Genomic DNA, 17,783 nt, shown 5'->3' on the forward strand with positions numbered 1-17,783 from the left:
AGGTGGACGAGCATGTGGGCCACCTGATGGTAAGTGGTCACCAAACGCCCTTAGACATTGGCATTGTAAGAAATGTCAACCATCGCTTATAGCGAATGCGCCACCAACCTTGGGAACTAAGATTTTATGTCCCTTGTGCCTGTAATTACACTGGCTCACTCACCCTTCAAACCGGAACACAACAATATCAAGTATTGCTGTTTTGCGGTAGAATATCTGATGAGTGGGTGGTACCTACCCAGACGGGCTTGCACAAAGCCCTACCACCAGTCATATAAAATTATATTTATATATCCTGAATGTACATCAACGAAACTCCAAACTCCTAAATAATTTATAATAATCCAGTATTATATGAAATGTTAAAAGCTACCACCAATTCATAATGCTGCTGCCGGCAATAAGCTCAATATTTGTAATGTTGATAATCTGGTTAAGCTCATCAGTAAGGAAAACGAATCGTTATAAAATAATGGTAAAAACCTACGCAAACGCTACGTTTGCCAAGATTTCAGGGCGCCCTCCTGCTTGGTGGAGTGACGATATACGCAAAGTGGATAGAGATTGAGAGTTGAAGATCGAACTCAGTGGCGTGCTATTGAAGAGACCTATATCCAGCAGTGGACGAAACAGGGCTGATGATTATGAAAACCGGCGCGATTGTCGTGAAAGCATACGACAGTACGCTCTATCATGCGGTCATCTTAGTTCCCAAGGTTGGTGGCGCATTGACAATGTAAGTCTCGTCGTCGTAAACTCTATTAACTCGATTTCGATGTGTCACATCGGCCAAGAGGCCACATTTTTTGAGTATATTATGAACTGGTCTTTAATCTCTCCGTGTATCTTCAAAATATACTTATTGATCTTAATTAATATATATATTGGTCTTACTTTTCAACGATTAGTGTCTATTTTGTTAAACATTGATTTTACTCTTTCTATCATCATTGATTTGACATTAGAAAGACAAAGACACAGCTATGTTTAACCAGTCACCCACTAAATAACATTTATAAGTAATGCCGTATAATTTTAGCCTCAATTAATATCTGAAATGGTATTGTATGCTCTATCAGCTCCAGTAATACTCAATAACTAACTTATAAAGTTACAAGAAACAGCCACACCACAGTTGTGACACTGCTAGCGAACACATACAGCTACAAACGGAATCCAATTAAAATTGATTTGATTTATTTCTATGAAAAATCAACTTTACATAGAGTTTAAGGTATCAAGTCGAATTCGTATTATTCTTTTTAAAACTAGAAATTCAATGGTAAGATGTTACGTCTTTTGTTCCTGCAAATATACTGATTCATCCACAATTCAAACCGATATCTATACAAAATATTACTGTTTTGTGGTAGCATAATTGGAGAGTCTACCTATTGTCTTACATCCGTAACAATATATAAAAAAACACAGATTATATCAGTTTGACTACACTTACTTGGTAGTAGATCTTTGTGTAAGCTCGTCTGGGTGGGTACCACCCACCCATCAGATATTCTACCGCAAAACAGCAGTACTTGGTATTGTTGTGTTTCGGTTTGATGGGTGAGTGAGCCGGTGTAACTACAGGCACAAGATCATTACATCTTAGTTCCGAAGGTTAGAGACGCTTTAGCGATGTTTACTATTTCTTACAATGTCAATGTCTATGGGTGGTGGTGACTACTTATGATCAGGTGGCCCATATGCACAGAAGTCTTCTCTCCAAGCTACCGGCATATGGTCTGCCTGCTCAGCTATGCACCTGGATTGCCAGCTTCCTACACAAGCGTAGCCTTCGTGTTTTAGTAGATGGCTGCGCTTCACAATTCTATGTAGTGAATGCTGGGGTCCCCCAGGGATCTGTGCTATCTCCCACACTCTTTCTTTTGCATATCAATGATATGCTCTCTCTTGGGAACATACATTGCTATGCAGATGATAGTACTGTGCATGGTGGATACCACGGGCGCGCAGTGGCTGGGCGGGCGGAAACTGAGGAGAGGCGGGAGAATCTTGTCATTGAACTCGATAGGACATTAGAGCTCATCGCCAAATGGGGTTCTGATAATCTTGTTGAGTTTAATGCCATGAAAACACAGGTATGCGCTCTCACAGCGAAAAAGTCACCATTTTCCCCTCTTCCCTCCCTCTGTGGCACACCGCTGATGATACAAAGCAAAATCGCCATGCTGGGGATGGACGTTCGCTGCGACCTTAGTCCAAGGGATTACATTGAGGCTATTATAAAAACAGCTTCACGGAAACTCGGAGTTCTGAACAAGGTGCGACGTTTTTTCACGCCACAACAACTGTGCCTGTTATACAAAACACAGGTACGGTCTTGCGTTGAATATTGCTCGCACCTTTGGGATGGCTCCGCTAAGTACCTACTGGAGGCCTTGGACCGGTTGCAGCGACGTGCAGTACGCATTATTGGCGACGTAAAGGTCACAAACACCCTTGAACCTTTACAATTGCGTCGCAAGATAGCACCACTGAGCGCTTTCTATCGACTGTATCACGGCGAGTGCTCTGAGGAATTATTCTCTCTAATTCCTGCTTCCCCCTTCCTTCTTAAGTCCACGCGAGCTGGTTCTCGATGTCACCGCCTAACTGTGACATCAATTCCATCGCGCACAAAGAAATTTGGTAACTCCTTTCTTTGTCGCACTACCAAAAAATGGAATTCCTTACCAGCTCACGTGTTCCCCTCCTCTTACAACCCGGGTTCCTTCAAACGAGGCGTGAAGAGGCATCTTGCGGGCTGGCAAGGCGGGGACGGCTAGTACAGAACATTCTTCCCGGCTGTACTGGCCGTCGTCGCGTTTGGACTCTACTACCACTTACCATCAGGTGGAGTAGAGTCATCTGCCATACCGGCGCACATAAAAAAAAAAAAAAAAAATGCTCGTCCACCTACGTATTTTGTAAAAAAAAAATGAGAATAGAAACACGATGAATGTGACATCATATACTAATTAATATAAAAAACATGACCTACATTATTTGCGTAAAGGTCGGTTGTAAAATTAAAATCTATTCATCCGTGTGTCACGCAGAGAAGTTCGCGTCGCCGCCAGGGAGGTGTCCTACCAAACTTACAGAGGCTCGTAATTGAAAACGCTATTCGAAAATGTTTATCTCATAATAAAGTTGACGATCACTGATTGAGTTAAGAGTTTTGAGTTTCAAAGGTTAATTATATTAACTGTGTTCAATTATAATTACAAAATTCGTTCGTTCGTTAACTTACTCGAGACCAGGGTCAGATTCAAATTCTTTTATTGGATAGTTTCTGTGGCTGTAAGGGTAAAGTCGGGGCTACCCCCAAAATATCATGATGATCGATTGATAAGTTAAGTCGGGAAGCGTAACAAACAAACAACAAAACTATTTCACTTTTGCATTTATAATATTAAGTCGAGTTTCAAGGCTAAACCACTCAACCGATTTTGATGAAATTTGGTATGAAGCAAGTTTAAGCCCCAAGAAAGGAAATAGGAATAGACTGCTGTTAGGCTACCTTAAGCTGCTACTGAGACTCTTTGACAGAAAAACCCGATAACTACCCATTGGTCTGACCTGGGGCTTGAACTTAGGACTTCGGGATCCCGCGCCCTTATATATATAACGCGCTACTTTATATATTATAACGTAACTAAATAATATATATATAATTATCTACAGTGCAGTTTTGCTTGGCTTACTGAGCTTACCCAGACTATGGACTTCTACTGAGAATTTGTCGACTAAAAAAATCAATAATAACTACTAGCCTGATCAAGGGAGAGACCAAAGAAGTGGTCATGGCATGTAAGAAAGTATTAAGTCATGTAATGCTATTTTTATGGTTTAAATAACAGCAGTTATAGTTAACTAAGAAAAGCACAATTCACTCTAAATATTATTTCTATATTTAATAAAAACTTAAATATGGAATTGGCTAATTGTGAAATTATTGAAATTTTAATTTGATTTCGCGAGTTATTAACCAGACACGCCGCAGTCACTCAAAATTCATAAGTCCAAGTTTATTCTGAACTCAGTTCGTGGTATTTGCATTTGAAAGATGCTTCGAATATTTTTAATACTTAATTAACGTCGGAAAAAACTGAAGCCCGAACGAATTTCAACCGCAATAATCATCTGAAACTACACAATCAATTACACAAGGAGATAAAATAGTGCACAGGTTCAGGTACGAACACAGTTTCTCATTTTCAACTTCATAGTTCTATGGAAGGAAATCTGGCACAACAGAAAAGATGTTAATAGGCTTTACCAGCTCCTCAAGATACGGAAGTGCGACAGCACATATTTTTATATATCTGGCTGCTATTGAGAGTTACAAGGCTGAATAATTTTGGCAACTTGGAAACTATAGACGACATTTTTAATTCATAGTAATTACAGACTGTTGTTGTAGTTATTTAATTTAGTTTAGTTATAAAAGCGTTTTACAGTTAGCTAGAAACAAACAAACACTAACAGTTTACTTTAACAGTTTTACTTTCTTATGATCACTACAATATACATAATAAACAAAAATGATATTTATATATTTTTATATGTAAAAGTAAACATCATGCATTAAATTCAAATAAGAAATAAAGACACTAAAAATTGTAGATCGGATAATGAACAATTTCATATTAAATTAGCAATATTGAAGGATTTATGTATGATTATAAAATATTTAGCATCGAGGAGTGAAACTGATTTTAAGCCTTGGATTGGTTTTTTTTTAAAAAAAAGAACACCAAAGTTACAAATTGATGTAAATAGCTCACCAAATAGAACACATTCAACAAATACGGGATGGATGTTGGCTACCCAAGATCGGGATGGTTGGCGTTCTATGAAGCTTTCGTCAAGCTGTGGGCGGCGATAAGCTTAAAAAAGCAACAAATCACAAGTTGCGCCAACAATGAATAAATGACATTATCCTTTCCGTCCACCAACAAAAATGGCGTTTTTAAATTAGCGCGTGTCTTTTTTTTTTACAACGCTGTTGTTTGGATCAAGTCTCCTAACTATATATTGGATATTTAATTTAAATATGTAACATATTTAAATTATCTACTTTAATAATTCTACATTTAATAATTAATATTGTTTATAAAGTAACTTCATACAGTAACAGCCTGTGAATGTCCCACTGCTGGGCTAAGGCCTAATCTCCCATTTTGGGAAGGTATGGAGCTTATTCCACCACGCTGCTCCAATGCGGCTTGGTGGAATACACATGTGGCAGAATTTTAGTGAAATTAGACACATACAACCTATATGTGTCCTCACGATGTTTTCCTTCACCTATAGCACAAGGTAAATTATAATCATAAATTAAGCACATAAAAATTCAGTGGTGCTTGCCCGGGTTTGAACCCACGATCATCGGTTAAGATTCACGCGTTCTTACCACTGGGCCATCTTGGCTCTAACTTCATATTTCTTATTAATTCTATTAACTGTTTTTTGAGCTTATTCACAACTGCGCAAGAGTAGCAGCAGTAGCAGTTGCAGTACGGACACTAAGAATCCGACGACAGGAGAAATTTCAGAAACCTGACCAACTTCTTTACGAGTTCTCCAAGACGCAGGAGTTTAACACTATTCAATTCCTAACTTTTTGTAAAATCTGGGTAGGTACCACCCACTCACCAATGTTGTATTCCAGTTTGAAGGGTGAGTGGACAAGTGCAACTACAAGCACAAGGGAGAAAACATCTTAATTACCAAGGTGCGTCACCAACGCATTGACGATGTTAAATTGAAATGGGTGGTGGTAATGAATTACCATCTGGTGGCACATTTGCAGGTCCGCCTACCAATGGTTTAAAAAATATATGTTCATATCCCCACCCAATTATTTGAGCACAGATCCTCGAGCTCTTTATTTAATTCTCTAAGCAACGGCGGCTTAGTTTTAAAACATATCCACTCCTACATTATCATATCTTATTTATGTTACGGTTAACACTTTGAGGTCTTGATAACACTGCGCCGGCTTAATTTCCCCAAGGCGTGTAGTTTTAATATTGAAATACCTTTGTGGTTAGTTAATATGAAGAATATTTAAAATGCAAGGCTGTAAAGAACAGCCTGAATGTGTTTCGTTTATCTTAATCACTCCATACTATAAAAAAAAAATCCCCCACCGCGTCTCTGTCTGTCTGACCGCAATAAACTCAAAAAGTACAGAACTGATTTTCATACGGTTTCCACTAATAGACGGAGTGATTCATGAGAAATGTTTTAGTGTATGATTCAGTATGGTTTTATGAAAATTGGTTGAAATGTGACAATAAATATTGAGGATGTAGGAAAAATCTTTGGTTTACTGTAAAGCAGCATGCGCGAGTACGTGTGCCGCGAAAACCATTGTATCACGATATAAACGTTTTATTTACACCTTTATTCTGCCCGTGCCAAGCTGGGGCAGGTAGCTAGTAAGACATAATGCCCATTATGCTTTAGTCATACCCATATAACCGTCATTAAGTCGGTTTTCAACATTCTAAGAGTACATAAAGAATAAAATAACGCATTTAACGTATTATACAATATTTTATGCTAAGTCTTAATGCAAGAGGGTTAAGTAACACGACCCTAACTTTGTAAATGAGTTTTATAAGTATATCATAAAGACTCAGCCTTATCCTATATTTATTGATATTCTATACAAAGTTCGACACTCATTCTCTACTTGGGTGAATTTAACTAATCGATACTTAAAAGTTTAGGCTTAGACTTGTTGAAAATTAATGATTAACTGTTATTACTTACGAGAAACTCTTAAAAACTTTTTGAATCATAATATGTTAGCTAGTAGCGCGCGTTTTCAGCCGAAATTTCACTGTTCCGCTACCGTGGGTAATAAATTTTATTATGTATTTATTTATATAAAAAATTATATATCACAATATATAACATATAACATATAGTTAGAACAAGAAGCGGACTTAATGCCTGAAGGTATTCTCTGCCAGTCAACCTTTAGGCTAAACAGAAATCCGTGAAGGCGATAATTAGTAAATTATATGATGTATCATCAACAATACAAATACGCAAAAATATACATAAATACATAAAACTATAAAAATAAAAAAGATACATACATAGATATATAATATAGTCTAATAGCTGCCCGTCCAAACTTTGTAGGGATGAAATAAAGAAAGTAGTGTTTTTTTAATGTTGGAATGAGGCCAATCTAATACAAAAAACTAAATCAAAATCCGCCCAACCGATTACGAGCGGTTTAGACATAGGCATGTGGGTATATAAGCATTCACTTTAAATAGGCTAACATAAAAAAATGCAGATTGCTCATATGCAGAGTACGAGCAACTTGACGTTGGCTACTCGTTGCAATTGCGTGACTGCTTGAGCCGCTGATGTAGTGTATATTTTCGGTAATAGATCTTGCTTGGTGATTGCGAAGATGTATACCTGTTGACGTTTCACGGTCAACTGATAAATGTGAAGAGGATAGGTCTGGTGTAAACAAGTACAAAATGTTATCTGTGCTGATCCTCAGTTAATGTTAGGTAGTAAAAGGCATCACTGCAATAATTGCTTATCTTTCGGAGCCGGATTTAGAAGTCTGTATTCCCTTGGGCAATAATAAAGGTTTTCAACTATTTTCCAAATACATTGAACAATTATCTTATTCAGGTGTTTGAATAATATTTTTTGTGGCATACAAGGATTATACTTTTATTTTTCGTTTTAAGAAATAGAAAATTTTTATTTAATGACATAGCATGACATATTTCTATAAGCGAAATTTCTCATCACGAGATCTAATAAACTATCCGCCCGATTGACTTGAAGTTTGTCACAGTTACTCCTTCCTCACTAGCTCACTAAGAACAGATTTTACGCAAATCCTATGCAAAATACTTTTTTCTTTTTATCTACCCGTGCGATGATTATTTATAATAATACATACATCAGCTAAGTTAATATATATTACACTTAAATTTAACAAATATAAAAATATAAATAAAATCACATAGCTAAATATAAAATATAAAACATTATAAAATCAAATAAAATCAATGATAGTTTAGTAAATATAATTTTTTTTAATAAAATGAATTACTTAATGTAGACAGGCAAAGGTTAATCGCTAAAATGTATAGCTTGAAAGATATGAAAAAATCCATAAATCTTCAGGCTTGAAGAGCTCTATAGATTTATGTCGACTAATAGCCATTAAGAGCTTAATTTGGTTTTAAAACTGACACTGGATTATTAAATTTAATGTGTGTGTAAACTAATTCTTTACGTTGGTAGCATTGTATTATTGAAAGTAATCATCCAATTGTTAGCGTTTAGTTTTTTGTAGGAATATAGGAGGGTAGTAGTGGGAGGAAGTGTATTTAAAGGAGGGTGGACGGTAGACAGTTTGTTAGTGTCGTGTTGCTAGGAAATGTCTTCCGACGGGGCGTGGCCTAGCGGCGCGACTTGATCACGTGATGATCATCGTGGTGGGGAATTGCCCTGCCGAGCTCATCGGCCAGCCGGGCTGGCTTGAGACACATCTGCTTGGACTCTCGGTGGCTATTTCTATCTTGATTTATAACATCAGAAGTGGGATCGGAACCTCACGTGTTCTGATACGCTTAGCTTCCTGAAATAGGACCGTTGGCTATGCAAATTAAATTAAAGCAGTTACGATTTATTTTACTACCCTACGAAAGTATTATTATTTAGTGAGTGAAGAAAGTTGTGGTAACGTATGAAAAAGATCTGGTGAGTACGTTCCAATTTATTTAAAAGCGATAGACATTGTGTCTTGCTGTGTGTCGTACTTTACAAGTTTCTAGTAACTACAATTTAACGCGTACCGCCTACATTGCGATAATTTCTTCATTTACCTACCCTGCTTTGGATTAGTATTAATTAGCAGTGATCTTGTGCAATGATAACTAAGAAAATTGCCTAATAACGGTCTCATGACCGTGCCTCACGTTCCAGAAATCGATTAACGTCGTTGAAAGGATAAACCGTTCACCTCCACGAGGGAAGCTGCCGCAGACCGCGGTTTGTAATTGTGACTATGGTGGAGCATCGGGACTCAGGAAATTGTCTTCGCCAGGGCATTCCGTGAGTTCTGCTACGAACCAATGCTGGTGCGACCAATCGTATCATTGATGCGCTACGATCTATCAATACTACGGTGTAATCCAACCAATATTTTTATATTTCTAATTTAGACATTGATATTTGGTGCGAGGAGGCAGATCGTACTAAAATTTAAAGTCAATGGAGTGATAATGAGTGTTAATCTCGCATTGGTAATTGTGTTCTGAACCAAGTACTGCGCTTTTCGATTAAGGGTATAAGGAAAAGACTATACTGGCCTTACTAGCCACTCTAGCGTTGACAGGTTGTCAAGTCGCTGATAATTTTCATTAGCCACTGCTAACGAATACGTTGATATAGTGTCCCAAGTCATTTAAGACTTTGATAGATACGGGTTTTTCTATTAATTTAACGAAGTGCCTTTTAAGCCATCAATATAGAATTCTAATATCATTATCATCTTGATAAAATCAAATAACATTGAAAAATCGAATAGCAGGCCGTGTCCCGATGGCGGCAAACGGTAGCTTCATTATGCGACGTATAAGCAGGCCGTGCTCCGATGGTGACAAACGGTAGCTTCGTTATGTGACGTGTGAGCAGGCCGTGTTCCGATGGTGACAAACGGTAGCTTACCTCGACTATGTGCTGTTAATGAGCAGGCTGTGTCCCGAGGGCGGCAAACGGTAGCTCAAGTCCATTAAGCTTGACATAATGTACGTCCAAATAAGAATGAAGTGATATCTAGTTTATTAGTGTAGTGATTACCAGTGAAGTGCGTTATTAGTGTTTCTGACATTAACGGAATAACTATTGATTAATTAAGTGATTGTATCATTTTAAATGTTTCTTAATGTTTGATCAAAACTTGAAATTATCAACCCACCTATCAAGATTGTTATTTAAATAAATGTGTAAACGTAACTATTTGATAGACTTAGAAATTAACTATATTCTATGATTATCATTTAAATAAATGTGTAAAAACTCAAGTACGGTGTACTAGGTATTTACTGTAATATTTACTTTTGATTTTTTTTTTTTATTATATAATTTACTTTTCATTCAATGTAAATCGGGTTTTCTACCTAAATTTATTTAATTAAATATCTTATCTTAAAACTTAATATATAAAATATACATGTACTCTAAAATTTGTCGTATGTGGTCATACTCTAATTCGAATGGCCGAGCGTTATTTGGGAATGGGGACATTCCAATAGCAGAATGGCCGTCTTTTAGCGTTTAGTTTTTTGTAGGAATATAGGAGGGTAGTAGTGGGAGGAAGTGTATTTAAAGGAGGGTGAACGGTAGACAGTTTGTTAGTGTCGTGTTGCTAGGAAATGTCTTCCGACGGGGCGTGGCCTAGCGGCGCGACTTGATCACGTGATGATCATCGTGGTGGGGAATTGCCCTGCCGAGCTCATCGGCCAGCCGGGCTGGCTTGAGACACATCTGCTTGGACTCTCGGTGGTGATGGATATCTCCTAAATAATATTCCAGTTGCTCAGTTTTGATTCATTTGTTCTATTTGTGTTTATTGTTGTATAGTTGTTTTGATTTATCTCTTTTTAAAAACCTATTTCTATCTTGATTTATAACACAATTAAAACCATATCGTTTACCAACAACAAAACGATAAATTTAAATTTAGAATATATTCCATAATAATCCTCACAAAGCGAGATTTTCCCAAACACAGGAACTGTTCTGATTTCAGAAACAGAACGTATGTCGGAATGAATACAATTTGCGAAGGTGCCATCATACAGGCTCCGTAATCACCGAAGGGCATTAAGGGCTCGTTCGAAATAACAGCGGAATTCGAAGTAATAAATTTGTGTTATGTAATATTAAAGAGGGAATGCTTAAACTTTATTGTGGATATAATCAAATATTGCAGACACATAATATATATAAATTAACGAAGAATAAATAAAAAATGCTAACAAACAAAATTAAAAACAAGAAATGTATATAGAAAACTTGCATCTATAACTATAATTATAAAGGAGGGAAGAGAGAATGCACTTGTGTTTGCGCACACACTTATGCACTATAATATCTTCTGCCCAGTTAGCTAAACTTTCTTTAGATTGGCCGCAGTGGCCGAAATTGGTCTGGAAGACATAATTATAAAATAATTATATTATTTCAAAACAGAAATATCGTTGCTTATATTGACGCTTGTCATACTAATTGTCTGAATTAAAAGTGGATGAAATTTAAGCCAAGTATTTAATAATATTATATAATAAAACCTTCTCCGAAATGAGCAGCATCTTTTGGTATAAGTTTTATATATATTGGTCTATCTTCCAATTTATTAACAGACTTATTGTTAAGAAATTGTTTGTTTTGACTTAAAGACGTTTTTATGAAATTTCCTTAAAAATTTATTATAATAGTAAATTACATTTTATATAAAAAGCTTTATTCAGTCCCTATACAGTATCATAATATATAATTCCTATTGAATAGGAGTGTTGAGATTCAATACACTTATTTCCTATTGTCCTTGCTGCAGGTTTTTTTTGATATTTTATCTGGAAAACAAATGACTCTACTCCACCTGACGGTAAGTGGTAGTTGAGTTCAAACGCAACGACGGCCACTACAGTCTGGATGTATGACCTGCACTAGCGGGCCCCGCCTTGCTGGCCCGCTAGATGCCTTTTCACGACTCGTTTGAAGGAACCCAAGTTGTCAGAGGAGTTGTAAAACGAATCGTTATTGTACGTGCATACAACTTTGAAGCTTATTAAATGTTTATTGCAAGGCCTTGCAGTGGGCTGGACACATATGTCGCAGAACCGACAACCGTTGGAGTAGACTTGTTCTGGAGAGCTGAAGATCGAGCTCAGTGGCATGCTTTGGAGAGGCCTATGTCCAACAGTGGTTGAAAAAGGGTTGATGATGATGATGATGAAGGCCTTACAGACAATTCTATTATCTAAATTACATATTCTATGGCGTAATGAAACGCTGTTTATTCGACACGCCCTTAGACATATCCTATAAGACAGTATCCACTTAAGTTTGGAATCCGCATCCGTCCGTTAAAGTTGTAGAATTTAATGTTTCTGTATCGTCTATTACGTTTAAAGACTTCTACACACACTAATACAATGTTTCACATTAGCGTGTAACGCGTTTGATTGGTTGCAGAGTTCAAAATTTAAAAATAGACAGATTCTTATTTTACACACAAAGATACAGAAATTGGATATCAAATCTTTTTTTTTTAAATTATAAACACAAGTCGCTATTTAGAATGGCCGCAACTGCTCTTGTTTAAAAAGTATTTATTTTTAACAAAAAAATCATGTCTGCACCAACGCTTACATAACAAAAGAGAATGTATTCAGTGCTTTATAAACTTCTATTGAACTCGACAAGAACGAATATCAAACTGACATTATATATGTCTAAAAAATATTCACATTTAAATGTTTAAATAATAAACATAAATAATGTGATGGTTTTCTGTTAAAGATTTAATGTGTTTTTGCTTTTGTGTGCCTCAAATGTGTTGCTACCCATCGATAATGAGTCCTTGTTTGTCTTGCTTACCTTTCTGTATTAAAGGTTAGATTATATTATTATATACAATTGTATAATTAATAAATGTATGCAATTGAATTTCCCTAAACTTGCTTATTGATGACAAAAATGTACATCACGGTTCGGAAATACCGCAGGCCTAAAAACAATCAACGGGACTATAAGAACTTCGAGTTGAATGCTCAACACATACATGTTCATATGTAACATCGTTGTATGTGTGAGTTGTGGCATTTCGTGAGACTAATTACACAAACGCGGGTAAATGTTACAGGAAGTCGGATGAAGCTCGCGGTATCCCATCAACTGTAATACGAATATGGTTAAATGTTACATTTCATTCATATTATAAGTGAATGTAAAATGACGATTATTTTTACACGCATTATATAGAATTGAGTTAAAAAAATAATTGTGCCCACAAGCTATATTGATAATAATTCAGTAATATTAGAGTGTAGAACAATGATCCTGCAAAGATCTTATCGAGTGGTGGATTTAATAGCAGGCTGAGCCTTGGGCAGATTTGAGGGGTGACAATTTTAGAGACAAATTTTGGCGCGAAGTTCCTTAACGCAGTACACAGTAACGAGTACGGGAAACGGAATAGCCTCGCGTTGCCATACACAATCCAAGTTTTTTTTATATAATAGGTAGATGGACGGGCTTATGGTCCACGTGATGATAAGTGGTCACCAACGCCCATAGACATTGGCACTGTAAGAAATGTTAACCATTACTTACATCGCAAATGCAACCTTGAGAACTAGAATGTTATGTCGCTTGTGCCTTGTTGCGGTAGAATATCTGATGAGTGGGTGTTACCTACCCAGATAAGCTTGCACAAAACCCTACCACCAGTAAAATGTTTAAGCCCCAGACTTCGGGGCTAACCTGACCAAACGCCTGACACTTCCTCCCCCTAATGCGGGGCAGACGGATGCTAGTTTTTTTTTATTTTTTTATAGAATAGGAAGGCGGGCAAGCATATGGGCCACCTGGTAGTAAGTGGTCACCAACGTCCATAGACATTGGCATTGTAAGAAATGTTAACCATCGCTTACATATCCATTGCACCACTAACCTTAGGAACTAAGATGTTATGTCCTTGTGCCTGTAATTACACTGGCTCACTCACCCTTCAAACCGGAACACAACAATACCAAGTACTGCTGTTTCGCGGTAGAATATCTGATGAGTGGGTGGTACCTATCCAGACGAGCTTGCACAAAGCTCTACCACCAGTAAATAGTTATTATATATATAATATATATATATATATAATATATATATAATATATATATAATATATATATATATATATAATATATATAATAACTAGTTATATATGTTTAATAGTTCTTCTCATTTCAGGTATGAGTTTCTGTCGTTGTTTCGTCGTCAACTATGATGACTCGGATGATGATAGAATACGCGATAGCAAACCAATATGAGTTATCTTAATGATATTGTAAAAGCTAAGATTGAAGAATTAAAATTGAAATATATCGATTTTATTATTTTTATTAACATCCGATACTGGGTAACAACCACATTTAATGTTATTGATGTGTTTTGGTTAAACGAATGAGACGAGAAAATAAGACAATCATTAAGTAATCAATGGACCACTTATATTATAAGTGTTTATAATTGTATAATTGCTTGTAATTATAATATCTAGCATCTGGTAGGTATACCTATGGTTTGAATTAATTTTTAACTGAACTCCAAAAAAAGATTTTCAACCCTGCATGTTTATGTATGTTCATTGTTCATAATATTACGTTCGGTTTCTTTAATAAAATAAAATAAAAGCATTAAAAATTCCAAACGTAACTTTATTCTTGAAACCATCAATAACGAATTCGTCCTAGAATGTTAATGGTGTGATTAAGGTGATATTTTAGGACATAAAACATCTACATAATATTACCAGGTTAAAGCAATTACTGTGTAAAAAAAAATATTGTTTTCAATTGGTGTGGTAAAACTTAAATTCAATTTTTATTCTTATGACTTTTAGTTACGCCAAAAGGGTACAGATTATTTCGTCAATATCACAAAGAAATAAACAATCTTATCTCTGATTGGAAACATTAATGACATGACAGACACAATATATATTTGGCGTTGAATCTGTCAAAACTCAAAACTGTCATGAAAAAATAACAAATAAATTTCAGTGTAATTAAGTAAGAAATATTTATTTATAACAGTGTTTCATAATCATATGGTGCTTAAGATTGATAAAACGATAACAATTAGCTCTATAAACTACGTAGTGATTACTTTAAGCTGCCATTTCTACAACAGTATCAACGCAAACCAGTTCACCCAATGTGTCTGATGGTCTATATACTACCCATAATAGTCAGTCCATTCGTGTCATGTATACCGTGCTTTGATTGTTGTATGGATCGTATTGTTGATGATGACAAAGCGGATGAATATTAAATCCAAGCACCGTTCGTGAATCAAGCACCGTTTCTGCGAGTACAGAAGCTTTCAATCTGTTTGTTTCAAAATGGAGCTCAGTTTGAAATAAGAATGATGAAATGTGTCTATGTCCTCTGTGCGTTATTTGTTGCCCGTTTTTAATGTCATTTTTTATAGCTTGCCTTCCTGTTATTTGTCCAAGTTTCATTAATTGTTTCGAAGATGAAGATGTACAATATCGTGATGACAATTGAAATAAATTAACGCTTATATAAATAATTTGCTTTTCGATTATATTGTTTAGTGTGTCAAGATCACGAGACTCTTGTATATAGAACGCGTAATTCACAACCGAAGAACTCGAAGACTTATCCTTATCCTTATAGTTATCACATGCATTTGAGTTTATAATTGATCTCTGGTTCAGTGGCGAAAGAGCACATGAGAAATCACGTTTCGATTCATTCACCTACCAATCTGCACTGGTGTAGCGTTTGAGCTGAAGAGCCGTTTGGCCAGCTGCGTGACATTTACGGGCCGTTATTTTACTTCTTACAATTACTCCTAATATATATATATATACATAAAAAAAAAATATATATATATATTTTTATTCGTATTTAATAGTATTTTATAGTATTCATTCAATAACTAAATAGGTTTATCTTAAATATAACAAAATTTAAAATATACCCGGCGCTAGACGTACATATCTTTGCAGGGAATGCAGGAATGAGTGCCAAGCCGCCAGTTCCTTCCGGTAGTTTCTGGAATTGGAATGTACATTTTCGAATTCCAGTTATTAAAGTCTATCTCCAGACGTTTATACGTAAATCTTAGTTTTAAAGATATAATTTTGTTTGGAAACGCGTAAATGCATTTTTCCAGCGACATAAAAAAAGGCCTAATATCATTCTATGAGTTAATTTTTTTTTATTATTATTATTGCTCGGACGAATGACGTTTAATTTTTTTTAATTGCATCAAGTCAAGGAAGTGACGTAGTCTAAGAAAGTCCGTAACATGAACATTAATCACTTTGACTTGCTTTTACAACTTAAGTAATTCGGTTTACGTCGAGTTTTATCGAAGTAAAAGATTTTTATCTTTCCGTCAAAGTTGCGGAAAAATCAGACAAGAAGGTTCCCGGGTGAATGCTCCGTTTTACCATCAAAATATTACCAAATATGTTTTACTTTGGTGAAGAAATGTATCTTGATTTGAAATCATCGAAGAAGGGGAAAAGTCTTGATGGATATGTCGAATGAAATAATGCCATATATTTATCTACCTGCATTAGTATATATTTTCCCTTAGAGAAGAGAATTACGGAGAAAATTGCCAGTCCCTGGTACATTAAGTAGTATATACATATTAAAATATAATAGACACAAAGTATTAAAACTTAATATTCCATAATTAAAAGTAATGACTATTTACTTTACATACATACTTTATAAACATTATATATTAAAATATTATAATTTATTATTCGCTTATAATTATTTTTTATAATTGAATTAATTTTATTGTTTGTATGTATTATGAAAATAAACTCGAAGAAACTGGTGGTAGGACTTTTTCTCGTCAGGTACCACGCACTTATCAGATATTCTACCGGTACTTACTCAGTATTGTTGTGTTACCGTTTAAAGGGTGAGTGTATCAGTGTAATTACAAGTACGAGGAACATAACATCTTAGTTTCCAATGTTGGTGATGCATTGGCGATGTAATGATTGGGGAGTACTTACGATCAGATGGCCCATTTGCTGATCCTACCTATTATATAAAAAAAAAGGAATTCGAAACTTTTGACAACGTTATTTAATAGTCGTATTAGAGATGGTTCAGGTGTATAATATATAAAATGTAACCAATTTTACTTTGGATTCGAGTTTGCTCGGTACCAAATTACATCAAATGAGATTCAGTATTTTTGTCGTGATAGCAAAACCTACAGACAGATCCTATATTCTTGTATTATAAATGCGAATGTAATCGCATTTATAATACCAGGATAGATATAGACGATTGAGTAATACTTAAATGTTGCTTTAAATAACATTTATACAATAATTGTATTTTAATACTTACTTATATATAATTATCTGAAATATACAAACCCTTCATATTTTCCGTTAGATCGTAAAAAATATACATAAGACTAAGCGTTTTATTAAATTAATAATATATATTAAAGCTAAATTCACGCCCCACACATAGTTTCAACTGCTAAGATCAAACTTCGATCATAAAACGGGAGAGTCTTATACTTGGTAATATATCAGGGAACTTTTAAAGAGCTGTCGACTTGCGAGCGTTAAGATATATTAAAGCGTATGAGCTCCATTTTTTTCCGAATGTCTCAATAATCGCCTTTGTAAATATGATTCCTGGGGCCGAGTTTCTATTCCTAACATAAATAACCCTTAAATTAAATTACACCTTAAATTTATATCGGTTACGGTATGTTTACGGTTTTATTCCGATTTATCATCATTCATCCATGCACATTTATCATTCGCACTGCAAATCTTGTGGAGTAGTTCGCATGAGTCTGTATTACCTGGGAACCAATTCTACTAATTTATCGCAATCGTGATGACAATAAAGCACTACTGAATTTTTATGTGCTTAATTTGTGATTAGAATTCATCTCGTGTTTTACGTTGAAAGAAAACATCGT

The sequence above is a fragment of the Nymphalis io genome, chromosome 25 (assembly GCF_905147045.1).
Source record: "Nymphalis io chromosome 25, ilAglIoxx1.1, whole genome shotgun sequence".
In the NCBI taxonomy this organism is placed as follows: Eukaryota; Metazoa; Arthropoda; class Insecta; order Lepidoptera; family Nymphalidae; genus Nymphalis; species Nymphalis io.